Genomic DNA, 15855 nt, shown 5'->3' with positions numbered 1-15855 from the left:
GACTTGTTTAGTTTATGGGACCCCAAGTAATAATGGCCATTATAGTATGTATGTGACATAAGTGTTATGGTATGTTTTTATGTTGCATTATGAATTTTTATGTATATGGCTATATGTTAGATTTTCCTTGCTGGGCATTAGGCTCATCCATTTTATGTTTATATGTGCAGGAAAATAGCTATAGTGGCGGGAAAGGTTCGTGGATGCTTGGGGAATGTGTATTAAGGCGGAATGGATTCAAGGAGTCGAGAGTTTTAGTTTCGAGGATGAAGTCTTTATTTATGGTTTATGTGTATTTTTCCGCACCTATTTATGTAATCTCTTTTCATTACAATTAAGTTATGTTTTTTTTTTAAAACAATGGGATCCCATATCCTGCTTTGAGTTTTTGTAAGTTTAACATTTGTTTTTACAAGTTTTTAATAAAGTATGATTATTTCACTTGTAAGTATTATTAGGGATTAGTGTCCATGCTTAAGTTTTCATTAATGGTCCATAGTCTAGAGTAGTTGGGTCATTACATCAATCTTTACTACTTCCTTCATCGTTGGGTTCAATCTTCTTTGAGGGTCACGACGTCGTATAGCCTTGTCTTCCAATTGAATGTGATGGGAGCAAATTAAAGGACTAATACCTTTGATGTCAGCTATCGTCCATCCTAATGCATCTCTTTGTTCTTGTAACACATTGATGAGTTGGCGCTCTTGTGTGGCATTGATTTTGTAGGATATTATGATAGGAAAAGTGTTGTCAGCTCCCAGGAAAACATGCTTAAGACCCTTGGGAAGTTGTTCCAACTTTGGTTGAGGAGCTTGTTCAATGGATGGTTTTGGTGTTTCTCGATCTTAAGGGAGTTCCTCAAAGATTGGATTCCAAAACATGGTTCTTCTAGCCTGTGAGTGTTTGATGATTTCAGGGTTGATTGCAGACTCATCGGGCTCAGAACTTTCTGAAATTTGGAAGAGGTGATTAAAATGATTAGATGTGTATTTCGATTCGACCTCTTCTGAAATAAGTGTATCGATCGGATAGGATTGGAAACACTCATTGTTGTCAAGTGGTTGTTTTCCGATGTGGAAAACATTTACTTCTAGAGTCATGTTCTCGAAAGAGATTTTCATGAGGCCATTCCTACAGTTAATGAGTGCATTTGCTATTGCGAGGAAAGGTATACCAATAATGATGGGAATTTTGGACTCTATACTCACTTCAGATTGAGTGTCCAAGATGAGAAAATCAACAAGGTAATCGAATTTTTCAATTTGAATCAGAACGTCTTCTACTATTCCCTGAGGTTTCTTAACTAATCGATCGGCCAATTGTAGCACCACAGATGTGGGCTTGAGTTCTCCTAGACCTAATTGCAAGTATATTGAATATGGCATGAGATTTACACTTGCTCCTAAGTCTAGAAGGGCTTGACCAAATTCCTGCTCCCCAATTTGACATGAGATGGTGGGACAACCAGGATCTTTGTACTTAGGCGGTGTCTTGCAGTCAATTACTGCACTAGCTTGTTCTGCCAAGAATGCAGTTTTCTTGACATGGTGCTTTCTTTTAACGGTGCACAAATCCTTGATAACCTTGGCATAAGCCGGCACTTGTTTGATCACATGCAACAATGGCAAGTTGATCTTCACTTGTGTTAAAAGGTCTAGGATTTCACCTTGATTTTCTAGTACCTTTCCAGTGGATTTCAAAGCTTGAGGAAAGGGTGCCTTTACTGGAATGCTTATTTTCACATCATCATCTGGAGCGGGCATTGACGTACTCATTGTCTTAGTTAATGGTGGAACCGTACTTTGACCACTTCGAGTAGAGATGGCATTAACCTCTTTGAAATTTGTATCTGGAGAGGAGGAGGTTTGTGCCATGTGTTGCCCTTTTTGATGGATTAGAGGTTGAGCGGGAAGTCTCCCATGCTCTTGAATCGCCAAAGTAGTGTTTAGCTTTGTCATTTGGATTTTCATGTCTTTCATTTCCTCTACCATTTGTGTGAAACAAGATTTGAGTTCTTGAGTTGAGGCTATTTGAGTTTGCGCAAGAATTTGCAAAGTATTCTCAAGAGAATTACTTGACTGCATGTTATTTTGAGGAGCAATGTATGCTTTTGGTGGTTGTTGCTGCTCAGACCTCCATTGGCTCCCAGATGCTTGGTTTGAATCCTTCCAGCTGAAATTTGGATGGTTTCGCCAACCGGGATTGTAAGTGTTTAAGAAAGGGTTATAAGGCTTCTTGTAATCCCCTAAAGCATTGCATTGTTCCTCATTTCCTCCTCTTAACTCACCAAGAGTTGGGCACTCTTGTGGTTGATGTTCCGTCCCTCCACATATGAAGCATGGATCTCGTGTCTCTACCTTTGCAGCCATATGGATTCCTCTACCTTCTTGAGATTTGAAAGCCACGAATTGTTGTCTCAATGATTCAATTTGGCTTTTGACGTTGTCATCTTCCTTTAATTGGTAGATTCCAGTTGATCGCGGCTTGTCCACAAGACTTGGTCCATTCCATGTGTAGGACTTTTTAGCAAGATCGTTGAGGTACTCGAAAGCTTCATCGGGATCTTTTTGAAGGAATTCGCCATTGCACATCATTTGTACGAATTGTCTTTGTCCGGTTGTGAGACCGTCATAGAAACAGCTAATCAGACGCCATCTTTCGTATCCATGATGTGGGCATTGATTTATCAAATCTCTAAACCTCTCCCAGACCTGATGGAAAGTTTCATGGTCTTTTTGGATGAAGGTAGAGATTTGCCTCTTAAGGCTGCTAGTCTTATGGGGAGGCAAATATTTGGAAAAAAAATGCTTTTGTCATTTCGTCCCATGTTCCGATAGATCTAGGCCTTAAGGAATACAACCAGCTTTTTGCTTTGTCTTTGAGAGAGAAAGGAAAAAATTTCAATCTCACAATGTTGGTGACATCAGCTCGGTTGTTGAATGTAGCCACCACCTCTTCGAATTCCCGTATATGCACGTACGAACTCTCATTTTCCAACCCATGGAAGGTTGGTAAGAGGTTAATCATGCCGGGTTTGAAATCAACATTTGGCATATTGTTGGGATACATTTATGCATGAAGGTGTGGCTGTACGCATAGGATGTAAATAATCCTGTAGCGTTCTTGGTTGGACTTCATCTTGATGAGCCATCGTGGGTGGTTCAGGAAGTCTTGGTGAATCAGGAGTGTTTGAACGAATGGAAGAAAACGACAAACTAGGAGAGTTTTATAAAGTTTCTACTTGTTGTTTCACAAATCCCCCTAGCGCTTCTTTGTTTCGTGGCATAAATATTTTTTTATTTTGTAAGTATTATAAGCGCAACTGTGTAATAATGTAATAAGTATACACCAAAATGTTCCCAGGCCAATTGCAAAGGCTGCCAAGGTACCATTTTAGGCCCAAGAGCTTTTCTAGAACTCCCCAAGGTTCTTAGAAAAGGTTGGAGGGTAACGCTAACACAGACCTTATTTAAGAACCAATTTTTCTAAGACAGAACAAATTTGGTTTTTACTAATTTTCACAATTACACAAAAGTTCTCAATACTTTTTTTTAATTTTATGATTTAAAATTTTATGCTTTTTTTTTTCGGAAAAAACCTAAATCTAGAAAATAAAATTCTAAACCTAAAAATAAAATAAAAAAAATAATAAATAAAAAAAAATAAAAAAATAAAAATTACTAAGGAAAAATAAAATAAAAGAGAAATTAAAAAAATTATACTACTTTGTTTTTTTTTTAATAAAAAAAATTAATTTACTATGCAAACCTTTAATTGTAAAATTACCTCCCCGGCAACGGCGCAAAAAATTGATATCGCCCAATAACTCCTAAGCGGTCGCAGTAGTAATCGGGCTATGTCGTATCCACAGAGAGGTAAAATACAAGTAAAAAGAAAGATTAGTAAATTAAAAATAATAAACTTTGAAATAATATAACTGTTGACGGTGAAACCTCGTCAACGAAATTAAGTCGGAAAACTCAAAGGTAAATGCAACGATGTTTAAATAAAAACTTAGAATGAACTCATGGAAGGATGAACACAGATGAACAATGGAGTGAAAAATGTATATTGCTTAATAGCCTCTGCATACAATCAATTTTCCAACCCCTCCTCTGGAGGAGTGATCATCTATTTATATTGGAGACATAATGGCTCCTTTGTACATAGTGGTCCCTCAGGACAAAATAGTACATGAGTATACTGTCAGGATATCAGTACAGGTGGTAGTGGTGTTGGGAGAGTGGTGGTCTGCTCTAGTACGTGTTAGGGCCTGCAAAAGTGCTCTTGTCTTGGTACCATATTATGCCTCCACGACTTGTCAGGTACTGACCTCATAAGCGTGCTGAGGAAGTCCTGACCATGTACCATCCTTGTACTGCCGCTACCAGTCTGGCGTGGACACCGTACCAACCGTATTCAAACTCTCCTTGCTCCATGGTCACCACGTGGACACCCTTAAGGACGAGGCTGATATGTGAGAGGAGGCCATCACGAGGACCACGACATGATTGTTGTGCGAGGCTTTTTTTGGGGACCGCTAGATGCTTTCCTCCTAGTGGTGTCTCGAGGTGCGCGAGGGGCGCGCGGGGCGCGCGGGCGCGAGGCGCTTGGGGCGTGGGGCGCGAGGCGCGCGGGGCGCGCGGGCGCGGGCGGCGTGCGCGGGACGCTTGGGTCATTTTGGTCAATTTGAGCAGGGTCATTTTGAGCAATAATTTGAGGGTTCAAATGGACTTCAAACATGGTTGCCTTGGACCTTCCGGAGACCTTAGGCATTAGGTGTGGGTTCTTTACCGGTGTTGAATTTTGACCATCCACACTTGCCCCCCAGTCTAGGAGAGGACCTTTAGGTGCTCTGGTAGACTATTCTCTTTAATTCTTATATCTCCATGCGAGGCCTATACTGTGGCTCAGCGATTTGCCGACTCAGCTCATAACCTTTCCATGTCTAATGCCGAGAGGGACCGTCTTGCGGTTCGGGTCTAGGAGCTTGCTGAAACCAGGTCTATGTTAGAAAGGGCCTTGGCGAAAATTTCTTCCTCATCGAAAAAGCAGAAGAGGGCAATTGCCAAGGCCACGATGTTGCGGGAATAGGTCACCAGCCTAGCAGCCGAACTCCAGGGTACCGAACTCAGGGTCCTTAGAATGTCTCGCAAAGCTAGGCGACCCTTTGGGATCTATGTTCGGATGCTTGAGTCTATGCATGCCGGACACGAGAAGTTTAGCGAGGCCGCACCCCATGCGATCACTTGGAGGCAGGACGCGATGTCTCGCATAGAGACGATGCGCGTAGGAGGCCAGTCGTGAGCCTCGCGTAGCGAGGGTTGCTCTCTTGGATGGAATTCACAAAAGAAGAATTCCTACATTCACAGCTCTGGTGCCCTCGACATCTCTTAGCGTCAAGACAAGCGGGGCCTCGCCATGGGAGGGCCTCGTGCACCTGTCCTCTCGTGACGCGTAGCTTGGCCTCTTAGCCTAGCCAGGTCATACTTCACGGCTCGTAAGGTGATGCTTTCCTTGGGAAAATCTTCCAGTTTCACAAGACTTACATGTCAGAGCCTGATAATGTGACTAAGTGACCTTTAGTCTTGTATTTTAACCATGCACTGGAGATTTTTTTTTTTTTTTTTTTTATATTTGTCATGCTCGAGGTCCTTTGGAGGCCATGCGAAAGGTGGTTCGATAGGTCTCTCTTTGGTGGACCTTGATCGTATCTATAAGGATATATTGACCCCTTGGGTTCTAGTTATCCTTTTATATGTTTTTGCGTGCGCTTGTTATATCTTGCGAGAAGCGTCCTTCTCGTCATTAGGCATAGTACTATTTTTGCAAGCGTCTTCTTTGAGACCCTTTTTGCAAGCGTCTTCTTTGAGACCCTTTTGCAGGCGTCTACTTTGGAGGCCATTTTTGCAGGCGTCTACTTTGGAGACCCTTTTTGCAGGCGTCTACTTTGGAGACCCTTTTTGCAAGCGTCTACTTTGGAGACCCTTTTTGCAGGCGTCTACTCTGGAGACCCTTTTTGCAAGCGTCTACTTTGGAGACCCTTTTTGCAGGCGTCTACCTTGGAGACCCTTTTTCAATTTTTGAGGTGATCTCCCCTCGGGTCGGGACTTTTCATGGCTAGATGGTCTTCGTTCAATCTCAAGCTTGGTTAGCGATCCCTCTAGCACGACGCCCCCTTCTATATGGAATCTTCGGACGTATTGGTAGTAGGGCAACTGAAGGAAGGTTCGCTTTCTTCCACATATAAGTTCTTATGGCCCTCTTCCACACGTATGTACTTTTGTGCTCTCTCTCGAAGTCTTCCAAATTCGAAACTTCTCTTTTGAGCATGCTACCCCACAACTTGCTTCCTGGACGAACTCCGGCTGTAATAGCCATCTTGTGCTCTGCTTTGGTTAAACCTCTCACCTTTGTAGCTTCTATACTGAACCTATGGATGTAGTCCTTCAGACTTTCATTCTCGCCTTGTTTTATGTTAGCGAGGTTGGTAGTTGGCATGACGTAATCACAGGCTGCATGGTGTTGTTGGAGAAATTCATCAGAGAATTGTTCCCATGATTTGATTGTTCTTGGCCTTTGCCTCTTGAACCACTTATACGCCACTCCTTTAAGCGTAACGACGAAGCAATGACACTTTGCCCTGTTATTGACCCCCCTTAACCTCATCAGACTATTGAAGGAGTCTAAATGATATTTAGGGTCAGTAGTACCCTCGTACGGAGTCATGCGAGGCTCTCTGAAGCCAGTGGGCATTCGCTCAACCTGAATCTCCCTTGTGAAGGGTGACTCACGGTCAAATTCTTCATCATCCATGTGCCCCCCAAGTGCAGTGGTGATCTTGCCCCAAGGGCTTCGCATTTTGGTGTCTAGTCCCCTCCTCTTTTTGCATAAGGAGTTTTGCGTGTTCTCGGGCTGATCCCTTGCCTTGGTTGTGTCCCTCGAGGGAATCGCGGGGGGTACGTCTCTTACTTCTGACCTCTCTCCATGGGGTTCTTTTCTTAGGCCAGGGGGTGCTTCTTTTGAGGAGACTTCGGCCTCGTTCCTACGACCATCATCTTCCCTCCGCCTTGGCTCCTGGGGACATTTCATTGGCCTAGGTCCCTCCTGGTACTTTGTCAGGGGGGTTTTACTGGTGGAAATTTTGGTTCCCCCACCGTCTACGGGGACAATGCTTTCCCCTTTTTCATACTCCTTCCCTTTACGCTTAGGGAGGGGTATGCTTGACTTCCCTTGCAGTAGGTCATTTAAAACCTCCTGCATGTTCTCTATCATGGTTTCCAGCCTTCGAGTCTTTTTACGCAACTCGTGAATCTCGTCCTTGTAGAAGCGCGTCCTTGAGCAGGAACTTACCGGGCGTACCCCGGGACCCTTGCCTGGCCAGTGCGTCGAGGGACTGGGGTCCTGGTGGCCTGAGCGTGGGGTCAACCGGGGCCGATTAAGTGGATACACTAGTGGCTCTGAATGACCTCCGTTGGGCTGGATAGCTGGGGACGATGCTTCCCTCTCCTCCCCTGGGGGAAGAGGTTCTTCCGGTCCACCTCCATGCTCGGGCAGAGGGGGGGTCTTTCTTGGAAGCCCTCCGCTCTACTCCGTCTCGGCGAACCTCAACCTCTTGTACTTGCCGTAGGCGTTTTGAACGTCTTAGCATCTTTCTTTGTTGGAAGTGATGGAAGAACACTGGCTTGATGCTTGTTCTTCCCACAAACGGCGCCAAACTGTTGACGGTGAAACCTCGTCAACGGAATTAAGTCGGAAAACTCAAAGGTAAATGCAACGATGTTTAAATAAAAACTTAGAATGAACTCATGGAAGGATGAACACAGATGAACAATGGAGTGAAAAATGTATATTGCTTAATAGCCTCTGCATACAATCAATTTTCCAACCCCTCCTCTGGAGGAGTGATCATCTATTTATATTGGAGACATAATGGCTCCTTTGTACATAGTGGTCCCTCAGGACAAAATAGTACATGAGTATACTGTCAGGATATCAGTACAGGTGGTAGTGGTGTTGGGAGAGTGGTGGTCTGCTCTAGTACGTGTCAGGGCCTGCAAAAGTGCTATTGTCTTGGTACCATATTATGCCTCCACGACTTGTCAGGTACTGACCTCATAAGCGTGCTGAGGAAGTCCTGACCATGTACCATCCTTGTACTGCCGCTACCAGTCTGGCGTGGACACCGTACCAACTGTATTCAAACTCTCCTTGCTCCATGGTCACCACGTGGACACCCTTAAGGACGAGGATGATATGTGAGAGGAGGCCATCACGAGGACCACGGCATGACTGTTGTGTGAGGCTTTTTTTGGGGACCGCTAGATGCTTTCCTCCTGGTGGTGTCTCGAGGTGCGCGCGGGGCGCGCGGGCGCGGGTGACGTGCGCGCGGGGTGCGCGCGCGGGCAGCGTGCGGGCGGCGTGCGGGCGGCGTGCGCGAGACGCTTGGGTCATTTTGGTCAATTTGAGCAGGGTCATTTTGAGCAATAATTTGAGGGTTCAAATGGACTTCAAACATGGTTGCCTTGGACCTTCCGGAGACCTTAGGCGTTAGGTGTGGGTTCTTTACCGGTGTTGAATTTTGACCATCCACAATAACTTTGAAAATGAATATATTTTTTTTAACATTAAATAAACAAAATCGATGAATTAGAATCAGAAAGAAAATATGGAAGGCATAAGTTTCATTCATGCAAACATATATACATTTTAATAAAATTAATTCATTATACTCAACTATAATTTTATACCATTAATTATAGTTGGAAAATATCTATAATAAAGCTCTCCTTAAAATATGTTCTTTAATTAAATTATACTAACTTCTAATTTTAAAAACCTATCATATTATATACCTTAGATCGACAAAATACCAATGGCAGAATGGAGTAAAAAACATATAATATAACAAATATCCTAAACTAAAATAAAAGCCTAAATTACATAAGAAGAGCATGACTAGACTTATGTAAAAGACACTAATAAATTTAGAATAAAATTTAGAAGAAAATAAATTTAATTGTAACAAATATATAGAAATGAAGAAAAAAATAAAGAAACAATATATTAAAAATATAATGTGAAACATGAAGTTCACTCTAGCCTTTTCACAAGAGAATTTAGCCTAAAATAGACATTGTTTTCACTCAAAGTAATGTAAAAGAAATGAAAGAAAAATAAGAACAAAAATGCTTTTCTCTCTCACTATACTCTCCACACTTAATTCCACCATATGATCATTTACAATGGCTTTGGTTCTCTATTTATAGAGAAAATAGCACCCAAAACGTGTAAAATCGTGTACAAAATAGTGGGGGAAATGGTTGCATAATTGGAGCAAAGTGGGACAAGTGGGAGACAAAAACTGATGGAAGTGGGGGACACGGAGGCCACGTGTCGACTCGTGAGAGGAGCTCGGCAAAAAGGTGTCAGGCGGCTAGTGGAGTGGTCAGGCGCGTGGGGACGCGTGGCAGGTGCTGCAGGCGGCTCGGTCGGGCGCTTGGGGAGCATCTTCTGGTGAGTGGGATAGGTGGCGGAAGCTGGTTGGACGGCGCGACTGGACGTGGCAGGTGTGCGTCAGGCGGCTCGGCCTGGCTCGCGGCTCGGCTCGTCTTGGCTTGGCTAGGCTGGGCTGCTGAAGACTTTGGGCCTGGGTTGTTTTGGGCCTAATTTTTTCAAAAATGCCATTTTCTTCATTATTTCTTCAATTTTAATTCTTTCTTTTTCTTTGTGTCAAAATACATTTTATTTCCTGAAAATTAAACAAAAATTAAATTAAAATTAATATTTTCAAATATAAAATATATGACAATAAATCCATGAAAATATTATTTAAAACTTAATTAATTTTAAACTTTGAGCCTAATAAAATGATACCTTCGAACACTAATCAGTATTTTCAAGTCTTTATTTTTTCCAAACTTTGGAACTTAATAACTCTTAGAATATTTAGTATTTTATTACCAAATTTTACAGTGGAATACTAGGTTATGCTAAGAATATGTCCACTAAATTTTAGAAAAAACTAAGTTCATTTTCCCTATACAGTGGCTGTCCAAATTTGGTCCCAAAATTAAGAATACGAAAAAAAAAATAGTTTTTTACCTAAACTTTGAAATAGCATAACTCACTCATTTCTAAACGTTTTTTAGTGTTTCAAAAACTCAAATTCATGTACTCTATCTCAAAAAAATTACAGTACAATTTATCATTTACAAAATCATTATATAGTAGATGCTTGACCCCTTGGAAGTCACAGCTCAAAACTTGTATTTTTGTTTTAGGGTTTTCAACAAAACCCTTAAGGATTTTGGGTCCCTGTTTTCAAAATCAACATACAAGCATCATAAAAATTATCAAACAACTACCATAGCCTTATTACATCACCAATAAGAAACTTTAAGCATTAAATACATAAAATAATGCTTAAAAATAAAAACCCTACAAAAATAACCATAAAAAGTAAACTTTTTACCTCTTCTTGTTCTTGCTTTAGGTTTTGATGTTTCTACTAGCTTTAGATCCTTCAAAACTCTTTCAAAGCCTTGAAAAACTCCCCCAACAACATATATAGTTAGTTATTGGAAGATCTATTGTTAAAAAACTTTACAAAAGTCAAGTTTTTGAAACTTTTACCTTAGGGATACTCTTCCAAGATCAAGGCTTAAGCTTCCAATGTTTTCTTAGGGTTTTTTGTAGTTGAAAATGATAAGAAAACTTGAGAGAGAATTTTTGAACAAGATGAGAGTGAAAGTAGAGAGAATGGGTCGGTTGGATGAGCATAACAAAAAAAAAAAAAAAAAATCTAAACACTTGGGTGTTTTACCTTTATCACTTTGAGTCATTATCCCTAATTTAAATATGATCAAAACTTAATCAATTTGGTCCACAAAATTAATATCCTCACATGGCCTGCCACCTCTTTCTATTTATGAATTTATATATATATTTTTTATATAAAGGTTAATAAACATTTCCTAAGAATTTGTCTTTTTTTTCCAAAAATTCAAAATGACTTTCTATAACATTTTTAACTCTTATAAAGTTTTTTTAAAAAATAAAACTTAACACATAATAATTAAATTAAATATCTCTCACATTTAATTTAATAAATCACACAGTACAATTTAAACTAAGGTCCATTTATGGAATAAAATTCCCTAATTCGGTAAAATTAAGCATTTAACACAAAATGCCCTAAAATTTTCATTTCCTCTTAGGTTTATTATTTTTGACCAAACTTTAATTTTTATGAATGTCTTTTATGCCCAAAATATACTTGCCATAGTTTTTCATTTTATTTTTTGAGATTTTTACCCGATTAGGGTTTTTGTGCCGGTCTAAGACTGAAAGTCTTATCTTGACTTTTAATCACAAAATTAATAATTTGGCTAGCAATAACTCACGGAAATAAATTAAAAAAAATATAATATTATTTAAAATAATATTCTTAACTCAGGGAAAACAATCCCGACCTGAGTCGTTTTAAGGTACCCGAAACGCATGGCGTTACAACAAATTTAGAGTGGAAGCCCGTGAACCATGACACTTTCAGAACCATTATATTATTATGCAAAATGTCACAGTTGATCTTTGACTTCAACTCCATGGTGGATTCAAGTGCATCGGCTACCCTTTGTTAGCAAGTCTATTCCTTTGGCTATGGTACCGGGTAATATCATTGGTGACTATATAGATGTGGGTGAATACTCTCTACATGAAGGATGGGGAACGTTCATACGTCTGCGTGTTCGCCTTGATGCCACCAAACTAATTCTTCAAGTCAAATGATTTGTTTGCCTTGCATCAAGGATGAATCATGGGTTGAATTCCATTATGAGTGGTTGCTAGAATAATTTTTTCAGTGTGGACTTCTTGGTCACCCTTACCAAAATTGTCTATCTTACTTGGAGAAATTGGATTGTGGTGAGGAATCATATTTGAGTTATGGACCATGGATGAAAGGATCTCCCTTGCCCAACTCTGCCTATGACTGTCACAGATACAACATTTCAAAGGGAAATGTTTGTCCTTTTATCACTCGTTTGGCTAGAACAGCCTTATATGATACCATTCCCCCTTTACTAAATCGCCCCACTCTCCAACCTTCCATCCTATTTCATGGTGAATCTTCTACTATCCCTGCATCAAACAATCCTACTCCGTTGAGTAGCCACACCTCCTCTTCTGACATTTTACCTATACATACTCAACCAAATTTACGTACCCTCTCTTTGAAACAACCCACGGGCCTACCTTCTACACACCCACCACCTAATATTGCCTCGCTTTCCATTATTGACATTCCTTTTGTATACGTACCTAACATTTCCTCTACATCCATGCCATATGCTACTTATCCCCCACCTATAATTCCAACTACTGCTTTACCTTCCATTACCACACATCCAGTCACAACCACTCCATTGATTTCCACTTATATGCCTTGTCAAAGTGCTGAAAAGGAAAATTTCTCTCCTAATCGTGTATATAAAAGGCAACCTGATCCTCATTCTATGCACTAAGTGTTGAAGAGGTGTCGTGATAACCTATCTTTTTCTACTACTTTTCTGTCATCTCCTGCAGCAGTACAATTACAGAATGTTTGTAATTCACCATTGGATTCTTCTAAGGTTCAGGATGATACATTGGTGGTTTTTCTGCAACCTTGCCAATAGTCATGAAAATCCTTAGTTGGAATGCATAGGACTTGGGGAATCCGAGTGCATTCCGTCGCCTCCGGTTGCTTGGGCGTGAGAAAACGCCCCATGTTTTATTTCTCATGGAAACAAAATCTTGTTCTTGTGTCCTTTGTCATTTGAAGCAATCTTTATGTTTCAATAATGGGTTAGAGATTCCACGTGTTTGTCTAAAGGGAGGGCTTATGTTATTATGAAAAGATGATGTAGATGTATCCTTATTATCCTATAATACAAACCACTTTGATTGTTATTTGGTTTTGAGCATGGTCCCCGGTGGCACTTTTTTGCTATCTATTGCTTTCTTGAGGTGTCTAATAAATGCCACACTTGGACACTAATTAAAATATTATATGATGTTTCTGTTAGAATATTTATTTAGATTTGGTATATAAAATCAATTTGTTACAACTAATTGATTTAATATATTAAAGTCAATATTTAATTTATTGACAAAATATTCTTATTAATGGTCAACATTGTTTGTTACCTGATTTTGTTGTTACCCGATTTTTCATATCCCAACTGATTGAGAAAATATCTCAATCTGTGGCAGAGACTCTGATGGTAGGTCTCACTCTATAAATATAGAGTACTGGTCCCCAAGCTCACTGCTCATTCTGACTTTCAGTAACTCCATCTAAAAGAGTTAGTGAGAGCTTGGAAGCCCGTGTACTCGTTCTAACTTCTGTTTCTTTTCTTTTGTAGATCTAAAGCTAGATCGAAGTTATCATTTGCAATGGTTGGAGGTATACAATATTCAATCCTCTCTTCATATATGTTCAATCTATATATATCAATTTTGCCTACATGTATATAATTGTTCATATGCATACATTTCATTTTAATCTAACATTTGGTATCAGAGCCAGTCTACATCTTTGCCTTGCTAATTTTATCTGCATATATATTTATTTGATTTATATATGCCTTTATATTCATATTCATATATATATATACATATATCTTCGGTTTTGGTTGGCCTACATTTAACAAAATTTCTTTTGGTAATTTTATTGTGTTTGTATTGTTTTGTGTTTGCATATATGTTATATCTAACATATTTTGGCAATATAAACAAATTATACACATATATATTCATTTGTGTACATACCCGAATTTTTTTTTAATGCCTTAATATTTTGTTTTTTGGGTCAACACCGGTTTTTCAATCTCCACATCATGAGAAATCCTTAAGTTCATATTTTTTAAATTATTTTATGCATTAAAAACGAGTTTTCTAACCCATGGTGTTGCTGAATTTTGAAGAATCCGGTTATGGCCAAAAACAATTTTGATATTAAAGTTCAATTTTTTGTTGTTGTTTAATCAATCTAACGTCATGAATCTCTTTAGAAATGAATTTCGAACCAATATGGACAAAAATATATGATTTTGGACGAGAAAATCATTGTTTTCCATCTGGGTTTTCATTCGGACCCGTTTATGGCCGATTTATTTTTTAAAATTCAAGCCCGATTTTAAATATTTTTTATGCAAAATAATCCCATGAATCTCTTCATATAAGGTTTTCTAATTGATCTGGGGTTTAAAATCTTGAAAATCGATGTCAAAATGGGGTTTTCCAGTCGGGTTTGGAGATTGGGTCGCGTGACCCGCTTTCAGAAAAACGGGTCAAAACGACTCGGATGGCTGAAGAAGACGACATAAATGACATGTCGTTTCTTGAGTTTATGAAGAAAAATGACTTGTCGTTTTGACAAGTCTTACGACACACTAAAGGGGAAACGACATGTCGTTTCCCACCTACAACACAACAAACGACCCGTCATTTGACGGGTTATTTGACGATTCTATGTCGTTTTCCTCGTGGCAGATTTAAAAAAAAAAAAAAGAAAAATTGAAGAAAATTCCGAAAAAATTACTTTTTTTTTACTTATTTTGGAATTTTATTATTTTCTTCATTTTTAATGTTTATTTAGACAATAAATTTTATTTTTTTAATTCTTTTGCCAATTTAATTAAAACATATAATTTTGGTATATTATATATTTAGAAATTAATTAAAATGTGCAATTACTTGATTTTGGTGCATTTATTGTATGATATATTTTTATTATTCATGCAATATTAAATAATTGTCTTTTAAGAATGTAATTACTTTTTACAATTAAGTTTGTGCAATTATTTTATTAATTCACCAAATCAGTAAATAATTTTATTGTCTTATTTAGCAGTATTTTTCCTGCCATTAAGTATATATATGGAGTTATTGTATTTATTTTCGTACATATATTTAATTATACTAATTTGCATGATTATTCTGTTATTCTTCATGCAAAATTTATTCTTAGTATAATTATCTTTAATTTTATATGTATGACTTTATAATTTTAAATACATTGTATATTCCATAATTATGCTAGATATATTTAGATTATATTCATACATTAAGATATGTTGAATAATATTTAGCATATTAATATTCATAATTTATTCATAAAATATTCATAAAACATTTAGGGTGAATAAAATTATGAATAATTTATAAACAATTTTGTGGTTGACATAAGAACGTATGAAACTGAGACAAATGCTCAATCTAGAATGATTTTTAATGATCTTCGGACGACCACACTAGGAGCACTACTCTCTGTGATTGCCTATTATGTTATAAAGAAATTGTTCTTAGGTTTCCTTAGAGCCTAAAACATAATGTCTAGTGAACCATATAATTTTAAATAATTAGGGAATAGCCACAGCATCTTTAATTATATAAAATTATATATTAATTTGAAAGGATCACATAATGGACATAAATTGTAATTGATTATATAGATATAATAATTTTACCCCACAGGGATTTTATTATGTTTATATAATTAATTAGGATAATATATTAAATTAATTTTCTTAATTTACCCACAGGAGTTATGAAAATTAATTTAATAGTGTTGACCCAGATTTTGGCCAACTGACATGGAGTCAAAATACGCTTGACGTGGATGAATACGTTGCAAAGAATGTGATGACGAAAATAATAAAGACACAAGATTTTATAGTGGTTCGGCCCCAGGATCTGGTAATAACCTACGTCCACTTGAATTGTTATTGAAATAAGATTCAAAGGGGTGATCAAAGAACTGGGGTTCAATGAGTTTCACTAACCTCTGAAGAAGAAAATACAATTATTCTC

At 38.4% G+C, this 15855-nt stretch overlaps 1 non-coding gene across 1 annotated transcript; it reads left to right on the top strand.

Moving 5' to 3' along the window:
• Window positions 1-2661: 2661 nt before the first annotated feature.
• LOC133813493 (small nucleolar RNA R71) lies at window positions 2662-2768 on the top strand. Its single transcript, XR_009884501.1, has one exon. It is a non-coding gene; the product is annotated as a small nucleolar RNA R71 (small nucleolar RNA).
• Window positions 2769-15855: the final 13087 nt, after the last annotated feature.

Source organism: Humulus lupulus, chromosome 1, assembly GCF_963169125.1.
Source record: "Humulus lupulus chromosome 1, drHumLupu1.1, whole genome shotgun sequence".
Lineage (NCBI taxonomy): Eukaryota > Viridiplantae > Streptophyta > Magnoliopsida > Rosales > Cannabaceae > Humulus > Humulus lupulus.
Note: the sequence above shows the minus strand (reverse complement) of the source record. Positions and strands in the feature narration are given on the sequence as shown.